This window comes from Poecile atricapillus, chromosome 5 (assembly GCF_030490865.1).
Source record: "Poecile atricapillus isolate bPoeAtr1 chromosome 5, bPoeAtr1.hap1, whole genome shotgun sequence".
Classification (NCBI taxonomy): Eukaryota; Metazoa; Chordata; class Aves; order Passeriformes; family Paridae; genus Poecile; species Poecile atricapillus.
In genome coordinates, this window is record NC_081253.1 from 782,918 (window position 1) to 804,414 (window position 21,497).

The 21,497-nt window shown below is 51.4% G+C and overlaps 1 protein-coding gene, 1 long non-coding RNA gene and 2 other non-coding genes across 6 annotated transcripts in view; 2 read left to right on the plus strand and 2 right to left on the minus strand.

Annotated features, from left to right (window-relative positions):
• Positions 1-4,752, minus strand: part of GPD2 (glycerol-3-phosphate dehydrogenase 2) — a 51,253-nt gene extending 46,501 nt beyond the window's left edge. For 2 of the 3 annotated variants that reach the window (XR_009277743.1, XM_058839821.1), the window contains exon 1: positions 4,614-4,752. The gene's annotated coding sequence lies outside the window, so the exon portion shown is untranslated. Of the gene's footprint in view, positions 1-4,575 lie in introns of all 3 variants that reach the window. The other variant, XM_058839822.1, reaches the window with a different exon arrangement.
• A 1,488-nt stretch (positions 4,753-6,240) lies between these two features.
• On the plus strand, positions 6,241-11,415 carry LOC131579615 (uncharacterized). The gene is made up of 3 exons (XR_009277744.1): positions 6,241-6,412; positions 8,880-8,995; positions 9,075-11,415. It is a non-coding gene; the product is annotated as an uncharacterized LOC131579615 (long non-coding RNA).
• Positions 11,416-11,954: 539 nt separating this feature from the next.
• On the plus strand, positions 11,955-12,025 carry TRNAG-GCC (transfer RNA glycine (anticodon GCC)). Its single transcript has one exon. It is a non-coding gene; the product is annotated as a tRNA-Gly (tRNA).
• A 211-nt stretch (positions 12,026-12,236) lies between these two features.
• Positions 12,237-12,308, minus strand: TRNAA-CGC (transfer RNA alanine (anticodon CGC)). The gene has a single exon. It is a non-coding gene; the product is annotated as a tRNA-Ala (tRNA).
• Between the last annotated feature and the right edge of the window lie 9,189 nt (positions 12,309-21,497).

Sequence of the window (21,497 nt, forward strand, 5' to 3'; positions counted from 1 at the left end):
ATATCCAGACAGCTCACAGGGTCACCCCACAGATGTGGAACGTCCTGCACATAGAATTTAAACTCCCGGTCCCCACAGGCCACCCTGTGCCGGCAGGTGGAAACCAAGCAGCACTTCACCATATGGGAAAGTCCTTCCCACGCTCCAGTACCAGCAACCAGCTCGGCTCTCATGCCCAAAAGTGGCTGTAGCACTTGTCAGGCACAAAAATAAAGGAGAAACAAAGCAGAAAATAGGTATCCTATCCTCATTCCTCCTCTTGGTCCTACTGCTTCCAGCTACTTAATTTCTCTTCTGTACTCAGACACCAAGATATTCCCACCCTGCTTTAGACGACAGAACAACTGCTGTAAACTCTGTCCCACAAGGAACAAACTTTTTTGGCTCCTGACTGTCTGCATTTTAGTCTAACCACTTCTCTTCGTTCTGCTATTACCCTCCCACTTACAGATGATGAGGGAAAAAGTCTGATGTGTAAATCCCACTTGGAATTCCAACAGCAATAGTCTTGCCAGAGACAGTAGCAAGTTTCTGGGAGTGAGGCAACACTGCAGACAGGGATGGCTGTAATCCCAAGAACTGTATCTAAGGTCTAACAGGAATACAAAGAAACACCAATGTCAATAGGCATTTTGAGCTTTCCTAGCATACAGATATCACAATATACTTATCAAGTTCTAGGTGAAAGTATTTCAATTCCCTCCTGTCCTACTGGGAGGAGTGGGAAGCCTGGTCTCCAGCCTGATCACTGACTAATGTGTGCAGGATGATTTCCATACATTTGTGTTCTTGTGCCAATGTTGTTTTAACTTAAACTTTTCAAATAGTCACTCTTGCTTTCACTGTTTGTGGGGGTTAATATCAGCCATCAACCACACACACAATACAATGACTATAAGCCAATTACTGTCACCAGCAAGAAATGCTCTTGTCAGATACAGTTAATTTATAGCTGTTTCCCTTTTTTTTTTTTCATATTCTTCATTCCCCTCATTTTTAATGCAGATATTTGAATAGACAGTCTGCCAGTTCAGCTTGATCCCAATGCTGGCACTTTATCTATGCTTTTCCTTCCACTCCCTAGCCAAAGACTCAAGGAGAAGGGATTAGAAAACAAGGTGTTTTGCTTTTTACAAGATTGGACATATACCTGCACACACAAACAGGAACCTGCTCAAAAAAAAAAGCTACAAATTAGGTGAATACTTAGGTGTGGCAAGGAAGTAGCCTAGTTTTATATCCTGGGATACAGATTGAGACCTGATAGCACACGCAAATCTAATCCTGGAGGAGGGGCCTGTGTTCAGAATCTGAAATCAGAACTGACGCTTCGTTTGAGAAGCTTTACAAAACAAATGCAAACAACCCAGTGCAAGACTTTGGACTCCATCCACAGGATCTGGTTGTGATTCGGGGTGAGTTCACCTAGAAACCCCTGGAGACAGAGCTACACGCTCGCTCGGGAACCTGGCTCAGAGAGAGCCATTTAGGGATATGGAATGTTTCCAAAATCAATACTGTGATGTTGTAGAAGAGATCTGATTACAAACTGCCTGTTCCTTACATAATGAAAGCTGTTTCCTAAAGTGAAGCTTTTTGGAAGAAATAGGCTGCATGTACATTACCAAGAGCTACTTAGTGGAGCCCTAGAGCCCAACAGCTGCTGCTGCAAACAGCTCTGTAGTCTCTGTGCTCTGCAGTGTTTAGCCCAAATGGCTCCAATCTGAGCCACAAACACCCATGGAGCAGTGGAAGTGCAGGAATCCTTCCTTCCTTAAAGGCTGATCTTCCATTTCTGTCCCATTGGCTTCAGTTTTCTTTTTCTACCCTTTAATTTTTATTTCACAGAATCCCCAGGTTGGGGGAGGTTGGGAAAGCCCTCCAGGATCATGGAATCCAAGCTCTGCTCGATCCCCACCGTGTCCCCAGCCAGAGCCCTGAGTGTCACCTCCAGGAATTCCCTGGACACCTCCAGGGATGGGCACTGCAAACCTCCCTGGGCACTTCCAAGGCCTGAGCTCCCTTTCCATGGGGAAATTCCTGCTGCTGTCCCCCCTGAGCTGCCCTGGCCCAGCCTGAGGCCGTTCCCTCTCCTCCTGTCCCTGTTCCCAGAGCCCGGCCTGTTCTCATTTCCCACCTTGGCCGTGGTGTCCCACTCTCCCAAGTGTGCCCAGAGAGGTCCCAAGGGGGTGGCAGGGACAGGAATCAGCACCCTCGTGCTCACATCCTGCGCTCCCATCAGCTGCAGGAGCACACCCACGATGACACAGCTAATCCCAGGAAAAACACAGCTTCCAACTTCAACCTCGAGGCCAAGAACATACAGTGGCTTCCTAAATCTGCACAAGCAGGCTGGCAGAGCTCTGGTTGAGACCAAGGGTACACAGCCCATAAAAAGGCAAAATACCTGCCCAGGTCCTATTTGCCAGCACACAAACAAGCACCAGCACAAGGAAGAGATTGCCTAACTGAGCTACTTGGAAATTCCAAGCCCTGTTTTGAAACCATCCACTACGAGTGGAAGGTGGAAATCACAACTGCAAACTGACAGCAGAAAATGCACATTTCTTTCAAATATTTGCTAAAGCTTGCAGAGACTTGTGTAGAGACAAAGCAGGCAGCAGCAAGGAACCCGTAGGAGCTGTCCTTTGGAAAACTGCTCCACATGAATGGCCTCTGCACTGACCACATCCTGCCAGCTTCCTCAATTCCTGTCGGGGACAGCCAGCAGGTAGAAATGGATCTCTAGAGAAAATACTACATTATGCAGCAAGGTCTACTTCATAAAGATGTTATTATTACTGTGCTCCTGTGCACACACATAATTAGGCAAAACAAATTGTAAATCCATACATATACAACCAAAGTAATGTTATAAATTGGATGCAAGGGGTGTGAATCATTTTTTTATGCACATTTGTGCATAAAGAACTTGTAAAAAACTTGTACACAAGCGTACACACTTGTACTCAAAACTTCCATCCAACTTCAGACTAAGTAAACTGCTAATTGCCTAACCTTAAAATGAACAATATTCTGGTTATTGCTATTGAAGGGGCAATACTGGACTTTACATATTAGCACAGAAAGATCCTGAAATATCAGACCAAGTCTTTACTGGCTGATCAGTCACTGCTTGTCACTGAAAATTCCTGAAGAACTGTAACCATGAATAAGTGAGGAAAAGAAAAGGGTGGGAAGGAGCAGGGAAGATTAGAAAATGCAGCTCCTTTGGAGGGGAGGAGAGGCCCTGCTTCCCAGCAGCAGGTGAAAGGAGCTGCTTTCAGCACACCTGTACTACCTGTTCACAGCAACACAAGAGAAAGTCAGTTAGGGAGTGAATCTGAATTAAATTTGAACCCAAGCTCTCCACACACACATTTGTATCTTTTACTGAAGAATCAGGCTTACCAATATGTACTGACTCCTGAACAGAGATAAGAACCCAGAGAAGTTTAGGACACTGAGCAATGGTCCCACGAGTACGTTTAGTGGAAGCAGAAACTTACTTTCATTGCACAAAGTTCAGTGTAACTACAGCTGTGCTATTTTTTACCAAGAATTCAACGGGGTTTTTTTTTTTTTTTATAATGGGAGATATTATTTCTATCAGCTCCATCCAAGAATAAAAATATAGTTAACGAGCTGTGCAACCTCCTTATTTATTATATATAGACACCTACAGGCACACAGCAGCTGTCCTGGACAGGGAGACTCTGGGGCTGGACCTCTCGTTGTGGGACATTCTCAGGGAGCACAGGGATGACCCACACACAGGACAGCTGCCAGGGGCTCTGCACCACTTCTGCAAAACTGCCACACTCTCCTTTTCTTGGGTTTTTTCTTTTTTTCCCCATCCAAAAGCTTAAATAAAACAGGGGGAGGAGGCTGAGAGCACTTGGTAGTGAAAGCTGCTGAGTAAGATCATAGAATCATGAAATGGTTTAGGTTGGAAGGGACCTTACAGCTCACCCCATCCCAGCCCTGCCATGGCAGGGACACCTCTCACATCCCAGGAGCTCCAGCCCCAGTGTCCAGCCTGGCCTTGGGCACTGCCAGGGATCCAGGAACAGCCCCAGCTGCTCTGGGCACCTGGGACAGGGCCTGCCCACCCTCCCAGGGAAGGGTTTCTTCCCCATATCCCCTCTACCCGTGCTATTCTTGAGCCTTACGCACAGAAGGATAAAATCCCAGAATGGTTCGGGAGGGAACAGACCTTAAAGATGCTCCAGTGCCGCCCCTGCCATGGGCAGGGACATCTTCCACTGGACCAGGCTGCTCCAAGCCCCAGTGTCCAGCCTTGGCCCGGATCACTCCCCGGGCTGGGGCAGCTTCTCCGGGCAGGGGGAAGATGCGGAGGAGAGGCAGGCAGGATGCGTTCGATACCCGTTTAGAATAGAATAAAAGGCAGCTGCAGCGTTCAACGCGCGGCTGCACCGCGCTCCCGAGGCGGCCCCGCTCTCTCCATCCATCCATCCCTCCCTCCATCCATCCCTCCATCCATCCCTCCATCCATCCCTCCATCCATCCCAGCCGCGCTCCGCACAGCCCGGACACAACCCCACAGGCACTGACTGCGGCAGCCGCCCGGACACAACCCCACAGGCACTTACTGCGGCAGCCGCCGAGCCCGCGTCCTCTGCGGGCTGCTCGCCGGCCGGCGGCAGGAAAAGAGGGGAGGGCGGCTCTCTCCCTGCCCGCCCTCCGCCTGCAGCAGCCAGCCAGGCTCCCCCGAGCTCCGCCTCGAACACCGCCGGCACCTCCCCGCCCTGCTCCCCGCCCGGGGCCGCCGCTGGCCCGCCGGAGGCCGCGGGAGCGCCGCCGATACGGCCTGGGCCCGCGGGGACGGGCCCAGCGCGGCCTCCGCATCCCCGGCCTTGCGTGACGGGGGTCGCCGCCCATGGCGGCCCCTCCCCGGGGCTGCGCCGCTGGCGGTACCCGAGGCGGTACCGGAGGCCTCCGGCCCACGCGTGAGGCCCGGCTCCACCGCTGATCGTGGTCTTCAGCTGTCTGGGTGTCATTTCAAGTCAGTAAACAACTGCAAGGATTGGATTTCATGAGTTCTGCAAAGTCAGTGATATTCAGTCACTGGTGATGGGAGCAGTGTTTATCTGGAGCATTAGTGCTCTTAAAAGGGGCTAAAATCTCGAGCGGCAGCTGGAATTAGTAGATACTCCAGCTTGGAAACTGTCAGCTGAAGAGCAAGAATTGAAAATAAAAGGAAAAAGACTGGAAAATGATTCCTTGTTTTCTGAGGATATGGTTTTAGGGCATGTGTTTTTTGGAACACGTGAGAACAGAAGAAGAGTAATTGGGATATGAAAAAGAAATGGGATTTAAATGCAGTTTGTGGCAAATGATTTCAGCATGATCCAACACACGCAAGTTCTGGATGTGAATGCCTACCTGTATACGTGTTCTAACATGGCACTATATGTTGTTTCATCCATCTCTAACAAATATTTGTTACAGAGCTAGGAGAATCCTCTGTCCTCCCACCCCTCAAAGCAGTTGTCTACCCAGATGTAGCTGCACTGTCAGTATTAATATATGACAAATTTTGATTGGTACAGGGCTGTTTATGAGTGCAAAATGTATCTATAGCCGGTTTCTAAGTGTACATTTTTTGCACCCCAGCACTGCTGTGTCTCATCAGCTTTTTCCAGCCTGAAAAATCTTGAAGGGGGTAGAAAATTAGAGTGTTGTACTAGTCTCCTTATAAAAGGAAAGTGAAAACTTCATAATGATCATATTTCCAAAGCAATGTCACTTTCCAGGTACAGGTTCTCCCCACTTGCATGGTGCAGTTAGCAATACACAGGGATGGACTGTTCTCTTCCCTACTTTAGGCTTCTGTTCAACTACTTTTTATCTTAGTTACTGATTGTTTAAGACTGTACTTTGTAAGTTTGAAGAGTGAAAGAGTTTTACAAGGTTAAGTAAAAAAATGAGATGCCTGAAAATATTGCAAAATTCATCCCTCTCAAGTCTGTTATTTATTTAATGCCTCGATGAAAATATTACCTCCAAAAGTCTCTGTGCATGTGGCTTGGTCCCTGGGACAGCTGCCAAGACAGGAATTTCAGATGCCTGAAATCATGTGCTCAGCAGGTGTAAAGGTGTAAATTGCGTGCACGGAGAGTTCACCCTTTGTCCTTAACCCCAGAGGCAGTTTCTCTTCATTAGCAAGGGAAGATGGGGAAAAAGATCATCATCGTTTCCTGACTGCATGCCAAAGTTATGTATCATAAGAAGAAAATCTGTTCATACGTTCACAAATATGTTTTCTCCTAATCTGTCTTCAGGAAAATGTCTTTGTGAGGAGCAAGAGTGGTGATCTCAGGAGAGCTGGGACAAAGGGACAGAACAGATACAGAATTTCTCTGCTGGGATTTTTCCAACGGGATCCATGGTAGGTCCTCTGGTTTGAAAATCCAGGTGCTCAGTCGTGGCTGTGATTAGGCATTTACATCGTTCCCATCTCGGCTGTGGGTGTCAGGTGTCACTCCAAGTACAACCCTGTGGCTTTCCCACCCATGCTCAGTTTACCACCGGACCAGGACGTGTTGCTGGTGTTCAGGAATTTCCCCTGCACTGCAGCAGATAAATCCATCCGTGTTTGTGTGTCTGAGGGACAGAAGGTGGCTCATTTTTCTATTATGATGTGTTATCATCACAATTGAGTCTGATTGTTTGCTGTCCCATCAAGATCCCACACAGAAACAAGTGCAAAAATTGCAGTTTTAAAAGAGTGAGGTCATGGGTCACGTTATTTGTAGCAGAAAAAAAGCCCATAATTAATTGGCCTCTCCCTGCAATGGCAGCACAGGAGGGGATGGAAGGAAGGGATGTGGAGCATCTGTGTTTTTCTGGGGCAAACATCCAAGCTAGGTCTGATGGACAACATTCCATTGGTAAAGAAAAGAAGGACAGTATCTTTTAGAAAGTGAGACTGCTTGGACTAGTCAAGAGTAGTTATTTTCTCATTAAACATTTAAGGAGCTTTGTTGTGGCAGGAAATAGGAAAAAACTGTCACATTTATTTTCTCTACATGTGCTGGAGTGAGAGGCTGTATTCAGCAAAAGCAAGGCAAAAGGCTCTTCAGCATTTGTGCTGTATTATTTTTTTCCCTCAGACAGATGAAAGCCAGTCCTGGTGACTGTACATGTCTAGTGTTTATCCAGGTATTTTCTCCATTGAATTGATTAGGAAAAGCTGAGAAAACCTGTTCAGAGACATATACAATGACTTTAAAATTCCCAGCCTTTAGTGAGTAAATTTAGTGAGTAAATCCAGGATTTGAGTCTCCTGTTTGCTTTTGATGCCTTTTTCCCTGGCACTGCCTGCTGATGGCGTTCTTTTGGGACACTTTAGACAGGATTTGGGATGAACAGTTTCAGGGTGTCCATGCATTTATAAGGAACTTACAGATTGCCAGCATCATCATCAATAATTGTGCAGGGAAAAGTTACTTTAAATAACCACATATATCATTGTCAATTTGGTTTTGGTGACCTTTTGTGATCCAGAACTATTCCATTGAAAAAGAAAGGATATTGGAAAATCCCTGAGAGCCTGGTATCTGGAGCAATGAGCATTTCTGGATGTGAGTGGCTCCTCTCCGTGTCCGAAGGCCGTGGTGGGGATATCTCACCACATCTTCCCTCAGCACCATTTTGGCCACGCCAGCCATCCTGTACCTTCCCTGGAATTTCAGATTATGCCTTTTCATCTACTGAAATATTTCTCCCTGCAGATTTAAATAATTAATTGGGACGTGCCTAGTGGGTCTTGAGCTAAACTTCAGAGAGGCAGCAGATATGTGTGACCAAGTGACCTTTTGCTGTCCTGCTCGTCCCCGCGCGCTCGCTGTGCTCAAAGGGACGCTGTCAAAATTGCTAGGCCTTAAAACTTTAACCCGCACTGACAAGTTGTTCTACATTATAAGTCTTCCCTAAAAGATTACCACGATTGTTTTGTTTGTTTTGTTCCAACCATCTTTGCTGAAGGCTCCACAATACGGATTCATTTGTCCTTTTGGGTAGGTGGATATTTTTAAATGCCCGGCTTATTCCGTGACCTGTTAAAATCGAGTTGATGTGCGTGTGCTCCACTCAGTGGAGAACTCGCCGGGGATGGAGCAATTTCTCTGCACTCTGGAACAAGAGACAGGAATGCACTTGGGAAGCCTTTCTGGAGAGGTTTTGAGAAGCCATTTTGAAGGGCCTCTTGTTACCTTCAATGCTTTGGAAGTCATGACTGGACTTGCCTGTGATACAAAGTGTTGTGTACTTGTTAGGGAAATGCCAGCTGGTTCTTACACAGGGGTTTGCTGTCTTCCATGGTGCTCTGATTTACTCATTAGGCTTTATTTCTAAGATCTCCATTTACAGAATCACAGGATCACTGAGGCTGGAAAAAGTCTCTAAGACCATCAAGTCCCAGCTGTGCCCGATCCCACCGTGTCCCCAGGCAGAGCCCTGAGTGGCACCTCCAGGAATTCCCTGGACACCTCCAGGGATGGGCACTGCAAACCTCCCTGGGCACTTCCAAGGCCTGAGCGCCCTTTCCATGGGGAAATTCCTGCTGCTGTCCCCCCTGAGCTGCCCTGGCCCAGCCTGAGGCCGTTCCCTCTCCTCCTGTCCCTGTTCCCTGCCAGCACAGCCCGACCCCCCCGGCTGTCCCCTCCTGCCAGGGAATTCCAGAGAGGGAAAAGATCCCTCGGGATCCTCCTTTGCTCCAGGCTCAGCCCCTTCCCAGCTCCCTCAGCTGCTCCTTTAGGTCATACATGGTTTAACACAGCTCCATGGGAAGGGGTGAATCAGAGCCAGCAGTACAGGTGCAGCTGTGCCATCACTTCCCCATTTTTATGTGCCAGGAGAAGGATCGATCCAACACCCATCATACAGCCACAGTCCCTCCATGTGGCACGGGAACACGTGTCCATGCCAGCAGGCAGGAGGGAAGGAATGATACCCACTGGCCACACCCCAGGTAAGCCACACCTGCACTTTTAAGCTTGATTTGAGCTGATTTACCACTGCCTATCAACCTGACCTTGTTCCTATCACAGTGCACCAGCTGAACTTGGGGAGAGGGGCTGCGGGTGGCCCTGAGCTGCAGCATCCTCCTCAGAGGGACACAGCAGAGTCAGCAGAAACACCTGAAGCTCCTGGCTCTGCTCTGTCAAGCCTCAGCCAGAAGCAGGGACACCTTCCACTGTCCCAGGCTGCTCCAAGCCCCAGTGTCCAGCCTGGCCTGGGACACTGCCAGGGATCCAGGGGCAGCCACAGCTGCTCTGGGCACCCTGTGCCAGGGCCTCACCATCCTCACAGGGAAGGATTTCTACCACACAGCCAACCTAAATTTCCCCTCTGTCAGTGTGAAACCATTCCCTCTTGCCCTCTCGCTGCAGCTCCTGGTGAAGACTCCCTCTCTGGCTTCTTTGTATACCCCTTCAGATACTGGAGGGCTCTGGGAGGTCCCCCTGAGCCTTCTCCCCTCCAGGCTGAGCAGGCCCTGCTTTCTCAGGCTCACAGGGGAGGTGCTCCAGGGCCCTTACCAACTTTGTAACTCCTCTGCTCTTCCTGCCCCTTACCAACTTTGTAACTCCTCTGGCCTTGCTGCCCCTTACCAACTTTGTAACTCCTCTGCTCTTCCTGCCCCTTACCAACTTTGTAACTCCTCTGCTTTTCCTGCCCCTTACCAACTTTGTAACTCCTCTGGCCTTGCTGCCCCTTACCAAGTTTGTAACTCCTCTGCTCTTCCTGCCCCTTACCAACTTTGTAACTGCTCTGGCCTCACTGCCACAGTGCCGTCCATTGGGGGCACAGAACAGATCCATCTGCACTGGTGCTTGGGTGGGAATGTTCTCCCAGCCATTGTGATGACTAACACAAGGAACCCCTTAGAACTCCTTTTGTTGGAGTAGGATTCTGATTCCTACTCAGCTGAACCGATCCTGTGAGATTTTCACCAGTTCTGAGGCTCTGGACCACCATTTCTACTATTGCAGCTCTCGATTTCTGCCCTGTTCAGCACCCTCCTACTCACAGTCAGTTCTGAAGTGTGAGCCTGGGTCACACAGCTTGGGAACAGGTTCCCAGAGCATGTTCTGGAGTCACATTTGGGCCCCAGGGAGGCCTGGGAGTTGCCAAACTCTGGATGACAGAATTCCCTGCAGGACGTCAGCCAACACTCCCAGATGTTCTGAGCAGATGTAGAACAGTGTAATGGACATGAGAAATGTTCTCTGAGTTATTAACCATGAGTGCAAGGACAGTTCCATCTCTGCTTTGGGAAGGAGTAGTGCAAAGTCTGTCACTGCAGTGACTCTGTGCAATAATTCTCCAAGGAGTGGCGCAAGCAGCGTGTTCTGCTCTGCCTGCCCCAGAGAGCAGAGGGGCACTCGGGGACAGGGTTCAGAGCTGGCCTTGCCAGTGCTGAGTCACCCATTGGACTCAGTGATCTCAGAGCACTTTTCCAACCTCATCCAGCCCATGGTTCTTCGATTCCATGATCCTCTCTGAGGACACGCTGCTGTGTCCCATGTGGACGTTGGCAGATGTCCCTGCCTGGCAAAGCCTCAGCTCACCAGGAACGAGAGGAGATGGGAGAACAAAAGTAGGGGGAAACCTGCTCATGGCTGACTTCCAGACACAGTAAAATGGGGAATTAGGGACTTCTCAGTATGAATATTTTTTGCCTAAGTGCTTGGGCTGTTTTTGGTCCTGAGCTTGTCTGAGAAAACAGTTTTCCTAGGCTGACTAATCCAACCGTAAGCAGCAGCCTAAATAATAGTCATGACTTACAGTTTTAATTATGCTGCCTTCTGCCAGCAGAAGCTGAGAAGGAGCGGGAGGTGTGCTGGGTTGTTACATTGTGGTGTTCATGCACACCCAAACACGGGACATGGGACATGCTCTGCAGCACCAGGGCACTGGTGGTTGAAGCAGAGGACCCCTGCTTCCTACCTGTGCAGAGGTGGGTGGCTGTAGCTGTAACTCCTGCCCTGGCAGTGTTCTCCAGCACTTCTGTACACACATCTTGATGTTCCCTTCACATGAAGTACTCATTGCAGCTTTTCCTTGGACTCTGGCTCACATGTGGCTGTTTGTGGGAGCGTGTCCAAGGCAAACTGAGTGTCAGGAGCGTGCATCATTTATTTTGGGACACAGCATGGCCACATCACAGCAGAAGCACGGGCTCACTATTGACATTAGCACACGCAGCAGTGTGCTGAAACGGCATCACCTGGCACGGCACAGACACCATCTTGAGCACAATCTGATGATTCCTTTGTGGATCAGCTGAGTCTCTGCGTGCTTAACCATTGGCCTCCCCTGGTAAAGTCCTTCCAGAATGGAAAAGGAATAAAAATACACATTCATAACTTTGTCTGAAAGCTTTTTAATGTTAAGAGTGATCATAGAACCATTTAGGTTAGAGAACACCTTTAAGATTGACTCCAACCATAGTACTAGGTGTAAAGAATCTTGGAAACTTTTACCTGTAACCTCCTGAAGTTCTTCCATTAAATCACTCCTTGCTTATTCAATGAATAGTATTAGTTTATCCCTGATGCAAACAGAATGCTTAGAAATTAAAGAAGTTTTCAAAGAATATGGTGAGAAAAACAAAAAGTTTTAAAAATGATTACTGAAATAATGATTAGTGGCATCTGTGAGAGATGATTAAGACCAAAACCCACAGTCAGGACAGACTCTGTGGGGTGTATGATGGGTGCATGATACACTTTCCCAGTTTTTTTTTTAATCCTTTAGAGGACAAATATACAGCGGTTAGCGCTGACTTTTAAAACACTTTTTCCCCTGGGAATGATGGCTGAAAGCGCTGTCTGAGCCGTGGGGCTGAGTTACAGAATGGAGCGGGTGGGCAGTGGTGACACCGCGTGCGCTGCTTCAGCCAGGGGCGGGGGAAGATCAACGAGCGCGCATTGGTGGTTCAGTGGTAGAATTCTCGCCTGCCACGCGGGAGGCCCGGGTTCGATTCCCGGCCAATGCAACTCGCTTTTTGGCGCCGGAGGTGCCGCCGCCTTTTGTGGCCGCTGCGCTTCCGTTTTCCCCGGGGGCTCTCGGGCGGGAGGCAGCGGCGCCGGGCCGGCCGCGCCGGGGAGTGCGGGCCGGGCGGTGCCGGCCTGGCCCGGCGGAACCGGCGGCCGCGCGGAGAGACGGGAAAAAAAAAAAGGAAATGAAAAAAAAGAAAAATAAGCGCCTGGAGATGCCGGGGATTGAACCCGGGACCTCACACATGCGAAGCGCGCGCTCTACCACTGAGCTACATCCCCGGCTGCGAGCGCCTCACGCCGGCCGCCCTCAAATGGAGGGAGGGCACGGGCCTGTCCCACCGCCCGGCCCGGCCCGGCCTCACACAACTCCCTCTGCCGGCACCGGGACACGGGCACCGAGCGGGACACGGAGCCCCGACAGCAGCACCGGGACACGGGCACCGAGCGGGACACGGAGCCCCGACAGCAGCACCGGGACACGGGCACCGAGCGGGACACGGAGCCCCGACAGCAGCACCGGGACACGGGCAGCGAGCGGGACACGGGCACCGAGCGGGACACGGGCACAGAGCGGGACACGGGCACGGAGCGGGACACGGGCACCGAGCCCCTGCAGCAGCACCGGGACACGGGCACCGAGCGGGACACGGAGCCCCGACAGCAGCACCGGGACACGGGCAGCGAGCGGGACACGGGCACAGAGCGGGACACGGGCACAGAGCGGGACACGGACACCGAGCGGGACACGGGCACAGAGCGGGACACGGGCACCGAGCGGGACACGGACACAGAGCCCCTGCAGCAGCACCGGGACACGGGCACCGAGCGGGACACGGGCACCGAGCGGGACACGGAGCCCCGACAGCAGCACCGGGACACGGGCACCGAGCGGGACACGGACACGGAGCCCCGACAGCAGCACGGCCCCGTCCGTGTGCGGGGAGCAGGGAGAGCCTTGGGAGGAGCAGGGAGAGCCTCGGGATGAGCAGGGAGAGCCCCGGGAGGAGCAGGGAGAGCCCGGGATGAGCGGGGAGAGCCCCGGGATGAGCAGGGAGAGCCCGGGATGAGCAGGGAGAGCCCCGGGATGAGCAGGGAGAGCCCGGGATGAGCAGGGAGAGCCCGGGATGAGCAGGGAGAGCCCGGGATGAGCAGGGAGAGCCCCGGGAGGAGCAGGGAGAGCCCGGGAGGAGCAGGGAGAGCCCCGGGATGAGCGGGGAGAGCCCGGGATGAGCAGGGAGAGCCCCGGGAGGAGCAGGGAGAGCTCGGGAGGAGCAGGGAGAGCCCCGGGATGAGCAGGGAGAGCCCGGGATGAGGAGGGAGAGCCCGGGAGGAGCAGGGAGAGCCAGGGAGGAGCAGGGAGAGCCCGGGATGAGCAGGGAGAGCCCCGGGATGAGCAGGGAGAGCCCGGGAGGAGCAGGGAGAGTCTCGGGAGGAACAGGGACAGCCCCGGGAGGAGCAGGGATAGCCCCGGGATGAGCAGGGAGAGTCTCGGGGCCTGGGGCCGGGCCCGTGCTGAGCCCCCCGGGGTCCCCAGGGCCTGGGGCTCGGAGCCCTGGCGCTGACAGGCAGGAACCCAAGGGCGTTCTCCCCGTGCCGTGTTCCCTCTAAACAGCATTAACAGAGCCCATCAGCTCTACAGGAGCGGCCCGGTGCCGCTGGTTCCGGCTCTGTCAGAGCCCAAGCACCATTTCCATGGCAGTGCTGGGTGCCCTCGCCGTGCAGCTGAGCAATCCCACAGTGCCACAGAGTCTGGGAACGCTTTAAAACCTTAAATCCCACCCCATCCCACCCCTGCCATGGCAGGGACACCTCCCACATCCCAGGCTGCTCCAGCCCCAGTGTCCAGCCCAGCCTTGGGCACTGCCAGGGATCCAGGGGCAGCCACAGCTGCTCTGTGCCAGGGCCTGCCCACCCTCACAGGGAAGAATACTGGATATTGTCAGAACATATTTAATTTATTCTCCCACAAGCAGCTGCACTGATCCCACAGGGCCTTTCCCCACCCAGCCATTCCCATTTTGACATCCATAACCTTGGCCACTCAGGTTTTTCCATCCTGTCAGAAAACAGCACTCAAAGCTTGACTTTCTTCCAGTCAGATTTTAAGAAGCCGCTTTCTGGGAGTTACTGGATTTGGTTTTCCCAATGACCAGCCAAACTCTGGTTTGTGTGTAACCTAAGGTGCAGAAGCTCCTCACCAGGCTGAGCTAAGGGTGCTGGGAAGGCTAATACCAACCTTGCAATAAAAACACAGAGCAATTTAAAACCTTCTCTTCAGTCTTTCCTCCTTTTGTTTACCTTCCTGTAGAGTTCAGAATAGCCGAAAATGAATAATACAGATATTACTATGCTGTTATGGATTTCTTGGCTGTGATGGACAGTCACCAATTGCAAATCTTCCCATTTGGGAGGTGGATGGAGGCAGAGCACATTGTGGCTGCTGAGAAGAGCAGCTCCACATCCAAAACCTATCAGCAAGTATTTAATTACTGTCCCCGTGGAAGCAATACAAGTGCTGCTATATTGAAGTGAAACAAGGCTTCTCTTCCTGCCTGGTCTAAATATCCTCCAGACCTCATCACCTACCAAACACAGAATAAGGTGAATTATTCAGGCAAGACACAGCACGAGGATGCTACGGGAGAAAATAAGATGCCTTAAAGTGACTGTAAAGGAAAATAAAACGCCCATGGATGGATGTGAATTACGGGGTGGAAGCCCCAGCACCCCCAGAGCTGCGTGTTCATAAACAGGAGGGAGCAGCATGGGGCAAACTCACATCCCTCACCCTTCCCTGATCCCTGATCCCTCCCACCACGGCCACAGCCTGCCCAGCTGGCCAGAGCCAGCCCCTGCTTCCAGGAAACACTTTGTCATCTTGTTTCAATGCTGCTGGACGCCGGCACAAGCTCCACATTCAGCTGCCTCCAAGGACTACATTCACCTCTTTGTGTTTGGGTTTCTGCGCTGACATCAGGGAAAAACAATGTCACTCTGTTATCTGGCAGCTCCTCCGCATTCCTTGGTGGGATTAACTCATTCCTGGTACCTCGGGAAGCTCACGCCTTCCAGGGAGGCCTCCCCTGGCCCTGGGGATGGGCTTTTCTTTGATCTACTCAAATTTCTGCATTCTTCCTCAAGTCTCGTCAGATACAAGCGTAAACTCACTCGCTGTTTTCCACAGCAGCTCTTCTCCAAGCTGCAGGCTCCAGGAGCTCTGTTCCAAAGCCCTGGACTGCATGGGAACGGGGATCTCAGCAGGGTTCTGGAGAGACAGATGGGAAGGTCCATGTTTCCTTCTAGCACAGCTTCCCACCACGGCACTTGTTCCCAGGATTAAATGTTTACACTCAACATTCCTTCTTACAACCAGCGCTCTCATTCAGCAGAATCCAGCAGCAAAGCCCAGTGATGAAGATGAAGAGGATTTTTGTGGTGGATCCAGGTGTGTGTGACACCTCCGTGTAACACCTGAGCCCACGGCAGTGGCACCAGCCATTTATACTTAAATACATTAAATTATGTTTCTTTCATCACGTGCCCATATCATCCATTTGTTTGGGGTATCCAAATAAGGGGGTGCAGAATTCCAGCCTGAATTCCAGCCTCTTATCCTGGGGAAAAGGAGGCTCAGGGGGAATCTCACCCTGCACAAGTCCCTGGCAGGAGGGGACAGCCGGGGGGGTCGGGCTGTGCTGGCAGGGAACAGGGACAGGAGGAGAGGGAACGGCCTCAGGCTGGGCCAGGGCAGCTCAGGGGGGACAGCAGCAGGAATTTCCCCATGGAAAGGGCGCTCAGGCCTTGGAAGTGCCCAGGGAGGTTTGCAGTGCCCATCCCTGGAGGTGTCCAGGGAATTCCTGGAGGTGGCACTCAGGGCTGGGGACACGGTGGGATCGGGCACAGCTGGAACTCCATGGGCTGGGGGGGCTTTTCCAGCCTCAGGGATTCTGGGATTCTGTGGGATTATTTATCTTTTATGGAGCATTCCTGTTCTCCTCCAAAAAACCTTCCCATTAGAGATTGGGAAAACTGTGAAGTGACAAATATCAGAGTCAGTGTGCTGGAACAACACCTAAGTCCTGAACACTACAGAGATGTGCCACTAACCACAGCATTTTATGTAATACACGTATTAGAAAAACAAAAAATAACTACAGAGCTGTGATTAGCAAAGTTAAAGCACTGAAAAACCTGCCAATGATACATTTCAAAGAATCAAAGAATGGTTAAGGTTGGAAAAGAGCCAACCTTAACCCACCAAGCAGCATGGGCACCATTCAGCCGTGTCCCCAGGTGTCACATCCATGGTTTTTGAAACATGCTTTACCCAGTGCCGCTGATCAGGGCACAGAGTGCTCAGAATGACCTTTAGGAAGTTCTGCACACAGGTTACACCGAGCTGGAATGAAGTTGCCACCTTAAGTCCTCCAAATGCAAACGGCTTTTTCTCCTGGATTTTTGCATCTTGGATTTTTGTTGACTCAGCTGTCTCACTTGTTGGAATTGAAGAATAAAGCAAGGAAAGCTTTCAGCAGCTCCCAGTCATAAAGGAAAACTACAGAGTCCACCAGCTTGGCTGGGTTTTGTTGTGAGAACAAACACATCCCCAAAGTACAGATGAGCCCATAGTAAACAATTAGGAAAGTTGGAGTTAAAAAAGGAGATAAAAAGGCAGAAAACATGATTAAAGTACTGAGCTGGGAGATTCATTAGTGTTGCAGACAGATAAGTAAATTAGAGCCCTGCAGAAATTATTTGACTGGCAAATTAATTACACAACATTACAATGGCTTTCCCAGCCAAATTTAGCCCTCGGGAAGCAGGTAGGAGTCTGCCTGACTTAATAAAAGGAGCCTTGACTGGTCTGCAGCTTAATCAGAGATGAAAATTAACATTTCAGGATTTGAGGCGAATAGGAGGCTTCTGCCAGGCTCGGGAGGCCAGGCTGGAGCACAATTACTCAGCTTCCACTGGCAGTGAAGCTGTCCAGGCAGCTCCTGCCTCCTCACAGGCCTTTAATTCACTGCCCTTCCTGGGAAACCAAGGCAGGAGCTGGTCTGGAAGCCCACGTGGAGCCTCATTAGGGCAGATCACTCAACAGGACACTTCAGGTTTGCTTAGAGAATGTCTGATTAAAATATTTTAACCTAACCCTTAAAAAGCACACTACTGCACTATTCTTCTCTCTCTCCTTCTTCTTCTTTTACTTATTATTACTACTGCTACTGCTATTATCATTACTGTTGTTCATGTTATTGTTTATGTTATAATATTTCCTTCAACGTTGACTTATTCCCTGAACCTCATTCTCCATTTGCAGCTGTCTGTCTGTCCCCAGTGAGCAGAAACTCTTCAGGTAAGAAATGTTTGTTTTTCAGTTTGTTTGTTCAGTATCACATTTTTAAGGTATGGATATTAGGAACTCTCTCCTGGACCCAATGTTTGGAAATCCATATTTATATCATGGAGCACGTCACCTTCCATGACAAACACCAGACAACATCCATTATCCAGGCTGACCCACGGCACCATTTCAAACATTAAGAACTCAATATCATTGCAGGAATTTACAAAAGACCTTTCCTGGCCTTTCCTGCCCCCAGACGTGGCAGTGGCTGTGGTGGCCACCCCCAGCCTGGCAGCGTTTGCCCACCCAGGCCTCACTGGAGAGCAGTGGAGGTGCTGCAATAAATCCATTTCCTTCTCCTTTCCTGTGTCCCAGGCCTGTGGGATTGCCTGCTCATTTAATCGGGATCTGACTGATATCAAAATTGACTCGGTTTTCCAATGATATCTTGTAGCAGAATGTTGTGAGCTGGAAACTAATATATTTCTTCTTGCTTGTCCCATCAATATGGCCTAATTTTGTTGGCTTTTGTATTGAACAATCTGGTGAATGTACAATCCAGCTTTGATTTCTCTCTTTATGATGCCTCATATTATTAAAGCTCCCTCAACCAAAAAATAATGTATTTTTATTTACTGGTAATATTAATGGGATTCAATTTTTGCCTCAGTTTTAATCTAGTTTTTCCATATTGAAGAACCAGATCCCATTTAATTAAAATTGAATAAAACCCAGTTTTTCCTCCATTCAGTGTGCAGGCTGAACTTCATTTTGTGTAGTTTTATTTAATACCATTATTCTCAAATCCGTGTTTTTTACTCGCTGTGCTCCATGTGTTGCAAGAAAGACTAAATTATTTATTGTGCATGATTAATTGCCTGTTTCTCCATGATTATTCCATCAGGAATAATGTCAGGAAAGGGTGAGTGTATGTTTTTGTACCACTGGGTGTGTGTCCATCCTACACTTGCACTGAATTCCAGCTGAGCTTTGCTGGAAGCAAAGAACTGCTGAGAGAAGGAAAGAGGAGTTTAAGCTTGGAGACCCTTGAGACTGCAGGATCAGGGAATCCCAAAATAGGGTGGGCTAGAAGGGGCCTTAGAGCCCATCCCATCCCATCCCATCCCCATCCCATCCCATCCCATCCCATCCCATCCCATCCCATCCCATCCCATCCCATCCCATCCCATCCCATCCATCCCTGCCCTCTGGCACTGGGAGCCATTCCCTGGCTCCTGTCCCTCCATCCCTTGTCCCCAGTCCCTCTCCAGCTCTCCTGGAGCCCCTTCAGGCCCTGTAAGGGGCTCTGAGCTCTCCCTGGATCCTTCCCTTCTCCAGGGGGACATTCCCAGCTCTCCCTGGATCCTTCCCTTCTCCAGGGGAACATTCCCAGCTCTCCCTGGATCCTTCCCTTCTCCAGGGGAACATTCCCAGCTCTCCCTGGATCCTTCCCTTCTCCAGGGGAACATTCCCAGCTCTCCCAGCCTGGGTCCAGAGGGGCTCCAGCCCTGGAGCAGATCCAGCTCTCCTCTGGACTCTCTCCAGCAGTTCCACATCCCTCTGCTGCTGGTCCCAGGGCTGGGGCAGCTCTGCAGGTGGGGCCTCACACCCTGCTCCCTGGAGTAGGCACTTCCCCCTATAGGAATCCCTTTCCTCTGTAGGAATCATTTATCCCTGTAGGAATCCCTTGCCCCTGTGGGAATCATTTATCCCTGTAGGAATCCCTTGCCCCTGTGGGAATCCTTTCCCCCTGTAGGAATCCCTTGCCCCTGTGGGAATCCTTTCCCCCGTAAGAATCCCTTGCCCCTGTGGGAATCCTTTCCCCCTGTGGGAATCCCTTGCCCCAGCACCCAGAGCCTGGAGCAGGAGCCCATGGCACTGCCGAGGCCCAGCACCACCCCAAACCCACCCCAGGATGGGGACACCAAGGGAAAAGCTGTCCCAGAAGTCCAAAATGACAATGGAAATTGGGATCTGAGAGCTCCTGAGCCACCGGCACGGCCGTGCCCAGCACTCAGCCCCAGAGCTTGGGGAGGAACAGGACCCACATGGGAGGGAGGCACCTTCCAGACTGGAAATAAAACTGAGGCTCAGCCAACACTCCACAGCAGTACTTTAAAACTGATAATTAAAACATCTGTCCTAACAATTTTGGTAAATCATTTTCAACTTAGGCCTCTCTTTCTGAAGCACTGGAAATAATGAACTTTTTAAAGCATAACTCCTCCATACTCTGTACTGAAGTCAGGCATTTTTCGAAGCAAAAATGGTATTTTAATAACTATTCTCATAATTACAAACCCCATTCTCCACACAGTCCTGTTTTCAATTAACAGCTGCATTAATGGGTTTATTCTCCCTGCCATTTCCCCTTAATGACAGCAGCCATCACAGACATGGAGAGTTCTGCAAACTCCTGACTCTCAGCAGCTGTTTTCTCTTCCTTGTCCTCTCTTTTCTGGGGCTTGCAGCTCGGTGTGAGCCCTTTGGCAGGAGGTGACATTGTCACACGAGTGGCAGGACAAGCACAGCATGCTGAGCTCCCTTCCTGCTGCCTGTCAGAGAATCCCAGGGTGGCTGAGGTTGGAAAAGCCCTCTCAGACCGTGGGGTCCAGAGGTGAACCCACCACTAAAGGCCATCCTCAGGAGGCAGCAGCAGCTCCCTGCTCCAGGGGGAGGAATCTGGGTGCTCTCACAGCTTCAGCTTCTGGCTCTTGTGCTCTGCCCAAGATCTGAGTGAAGGGAAGTTCCAGCAGGGAAGGAAAGTTCCAGCAGCCTCCTGCCCAAAGGAGACTGTGCTTTGTAACTTGGGCTCAGGATCACAGAATCACGGGGCAGTTTGGGCTGGAAGGGACCTTAAAGCTCATCGTGTTCCACCCCAGCCACGGCAGGGACACCTTCCACTGTCCCAGGCTGCTGCCAGCCCCGTCCAGGGGTCCAGGGTCCGAGTCCAGAGCATGAATTCAAAACTGGGTCCCCTGTAGAAATTAATCTGGTATTTTTCCAAGCAGGCTCTTCCTGGGGCTGTGTGAGGGAACAGAGGGATGGAGAACCTCGATCCCTGGGACGTGTCCTGGTGAGGGGGACACAGCTTGTGACAGGCACAGGGTGCCCAGGACAGCCCCCAGCGCTGCAGGACAGCCCAGGACAGCCCAGGACAGCCCAGGACAGCCCAGGACAGCCTGTGCCTGTGTCACAGTCCCAGCCCAGGCTCCGCTGCAGGGAGGAGGAGGAGGAGGGGGCTGGCACCGGGGGGCTGGGCTGGCACACTCCGGAGATCTGCGTGCGCGGGTCTCCCACTCGCCAGGCATGAGCACAACAGACGTGCTGTGGAAAACTCAAAATAGCTCTGCTCCGGGAGGCCTGGAGGCTCGCAGCCTGGCTGCGAAGAGATTTTGTTAAGCTGTGAGTGAAGGGAAGGACTCCAGCCCCGAGCAGGGCGGGCGAGGCTCACACTGGTGATGGTGGGCACCGCTCCCAGCTGCCTGCGGCCACCCGGGCACCGCTCCGAGCCACGGAGCCTTTGGATGTGCCAGTCCCTGAGGCAGGGGCCAGGGCCATCCTCTGTGGGGCTGTGCTCACCACGCCAGACCCTGTCCCACAGAAGATGCCTTGAGGGGACCTGCACACACGGTTTGGGGCCGGGCTCGCAGGAGCAGCCTGGCGGTGGCTGGGTGGGAGCAGACATCCCTCGGGCACTGTCTCACATCTGGGAGGATTTACAGGGTGAAAACACTGCCCTGGCGTCCCCAGGAGCCCCCTCTCTGCACAGACGGCTTTGGCACTGAGGATGTGATCCCAGCCCCCAGGGACCTCACTCTGCTCTGACGAGGAGCCTGTAATGAGAAATGTAATGAGAAACATCTTGGAGCAAAAACGCTGCCCTTTGTGTCCAGCCTCTCCCCTGGCTTCTGCTCCAAACTGAGCCAGGGGCACTTCTGGAGCTCGTCATTGACCCCTCTGTGTGTGCAAGGAGCTCTGGACAGAGCCAGGGGCACTTCTGGAGCTCGTCATTGACCCCTCTGTGTGTGCAAGGAGCTCTGGACAGAGCCAGGGGCACTTCTGGAGCTCATCATTGACCCCTCTGTGTGTGCAAGGAGCTCGGACAGCCTTGTCCATGA